We start from the raw sequence: 3250 nt of genomic DNA on the forward strand, positions 1-3250 counted from the left end.
AAGAGAGAGAAGAAAGAGGAAAGGCTTTGGCTTTTTTTAATGAGAGAGAGAGAGAGAAGAGAACCTTTGACAAGTAAAGTTACCTCCTTTCTTTATTTCCTTCCTTCTTTTTATTTATTTATTAAAATTCTCATATTTAGAGGTAAAAATTATAATTTTCTCAAATTTAGGCTTTATTATTGTAAAATACCTTATCAAATTAGTTAGAATATGTTATTATAAAATCATAATTTATCTTTCAAATAATTAAGATTATTATTTATATAATAATTTTCAGATTTACATAAATACATCAAAAATTAGTTAATATCATTTATACAATAAATGACATAGCTCTATAAAAAAATACATATGTAATTTTATTAAATTTTGTTTTAATGAATCTTGATAGAAAAATGTTCAGTGTAACAACTCTTGAAGATTGAAAAGAAAAAAAATCTTTGATCAAAAAATAAAAAAAGGGATTTTGACTTTACCAGCTACCACATCACTCTGTTCCTAATAAGGAAAAAACTTTGAAAATTAGAAAATATATATATTATTTATCAATGACAAAATTAAGGGGGAGGTATTGAACCATGATTTTAGAAGATTTTGGATTTTTTTTAAAATCAGGTATTATTCAACTTGTGATTTTAAAATCTTTACACAAATACCATGTTATTCAATTTGGAATTTACATAAAATCATTTAAAATAATTCACAATCTCTTGTTATTCAATCAATGATTTATAAAAGTCATCAAATCTACTGTTATTCAAATTTAACAAGTACTTTTAAAAATACTACTAAAAGCTGATTTTGAGAGATTTTGGATGCATTTTTACTTGAAAATTAGGAATGAACAAATCTCACATCTGAAAGTGTTATTTTGAAGGATTTGACAAATACTCTCATCGTTCCTTTCGTCAAAAAAAAAAAAACCCAATTTTTTTTGTCGTTCTTCACTTTACCAAAACAGAGCTTCAATGGAGGAGGGATTCTCTTTTCAGTTTCATATTGAACCCAGATTTTGATTCTTCAATCAATTGTATATCTTTCACACTTCTTCTTCAAATATCATACTCTCGCTCTTAGTTGCATCTCCCTTAAGAACAATAAATCTCTTAACCTGGAGATTTTTTTTGAAACATTTTATATTATTTAAAACATGAGAGAGTCGAAATCGTTAATCGTTGTTCTGTAATTAGGAATTTAAAATGTGTTTAAAGTTTAGACTTTAGATCATTAGGTCTTATATAGAACAATGGCTATAGCCGAAATATGCTTGGTGACTGGGATTTACTTGGTGGATGCAATCATCATATCTCCTCCCACATACTCAATCTAAACATTTGTTATTATTTTTTTATTTCTCTTCTGTTCTCGATTATGCGGGTTAAAGAACAACTCATAAAAGAGAGCATCAAAAAGTGAATAAAAAGTTGTTGTGGAGGTAAACGTTTCCAAAAATCTCTATGACCCATACCAAATACTCCAAAATCTCCTAACAAATCTCATAAAATTATCACTAATATTTAATTATTAAAATTAAAAATCTTCTAAAACTCCATTAAATCGTTAGATATCTTTCAAAGTCTCACAAAAACTAAAATCCACCAAATCTCTCAAAATGCTAATCCAATACCCTCCTCTAACTAAGCAAAATAAGAAAATTCTTCACAGTTGTTGACAAAAAGAAAGAATAAAATTCTGAAAAGAAATATAATGATTATATATCAAACAAAAGAATGTTTAACACATGGTTTTTTTTTCTTTAACATCTTACTTTATTAACTTGAATTCAAAGATTACATAGTTATCAATAAACATAAAAATAAGAAATAAAACTTTTAAAATAAATATAATGATTATTTATATAGAAAAAAATGATTAGCACACCAGCCTGTTATATTTTTTCTTAATTTTTTTTTTATATTAGTAAGTAATATAATCATAATTAAAATTTCACAAAATGGGCCGTTAAATGTAGGGCCTAATAATATAAATGGGCCCCACTGCTAAACAAAAAAACAAACGGCTGCTGTGTTTTGTTTAGTAGCATCAACCACTGTTCTACACAAGTCTAGGGATAGGACCTGTGTGAGCTGAGAGCTTCTTCAGTCACACGTTTCTCTTTCTCTTTCTACTACTCTACTGTACTCTGTTTCTTCTATTCGATTTGTTTCCGAGAAAAAACGAAGATGATGACTCTCTCTCTCTCTCTCTCTTTGGGCGTCGTGTGCCTTTAAGAATCTCCTGTCAATCAATGGGTTCTTTTTTTAAAAGTTCTTGACTTCTCCTTGTTGATAATTCGTTGCTTTGTCGTAAAATTTTCCCCTTTATATTAACTTATGCCTGCCAAGTGTTTGCGTATATTCCAAAGAGAATCTGAAGGTTGCTCAAAGAGGTAAAGAGAATCTCTCTCACTATTCTACTGTTTTCTTGTTTCCTAATCTTGTCTTTTCGACTTTGTTATCTGGCTCTGCTATCTTCTTCTCATGAATTGATTCAAAAACCTCATCTTTCTCATATTTTTCTTATGATCGTTTGATGTTGTGTTTGTAAATTAGTCTCGTAACATAACCACATTGTTGCCTTCTTTTAGCTATTTAATAAAAATAAAAATTAGATTCGACTTTTGAGTTTGCTATTGGCTTAGATCTTGATTCGATTTTTTTTTTTTATAATCAGTAATCATATTTGATTCTACAGGTCAAAGTTGGAAACTTTTTTTACCATTCTTCTCATCCTCAATGCTGAATGAATGAAGAGTCGCTAGATTTTAATATGAGATGGTTCTGGTTCTAGTTCTAGTTCCAACACAAACTGTTTGAACTGTTCCTTAGTTTGATTGCGTTGTCTCCATGGGACTGGGCATTGACCCATTTGTGGCTATTACGGCCCTGATTTTGGCCTTTCTGGTGGTTCCTATGGGTTGCCAGAGGCCTGAAGTGGTGAACCTCGGTGCGGTTTTTGCTTTTGACTCGGTTATCGGAAGAGCTGCTAAAGTAGCTCTCGAGGCAGCTGTCTCCGATGTCAATGCTGACTCAAGCGTTCTCAATGGAACGAAGCTACGGCTGCTCATGGAGGATTCTGTTTGCAATGTCTTTCATGGGTCTATAGGAGGTACGTTTTTATTTCTACCAGATGCTAATAATGCATTGAATAATATAGGCCTCAGACTAAGGGCCTGGTTTAAGCTTCAGTGGTTGTTGTTTTTGCAGCTTTTAAATTGCTTGAGAAAGAAGTGGTGGCTATGATCGGTCCA

This window comes from Camelina sativa, chromosome 5, assembly GCF_000633955.1.
Source record: "Camelina sativa cultivar DH55 chromosome 5, Cs, whole genome shotgun sequence".
Taxonomy (NCBI): Eukaryota; Viridiplantae; Streptophyta; class Magnoliopsida; order Brassicales; family Brassicaceae; genus Camelina; species Camelina sativa.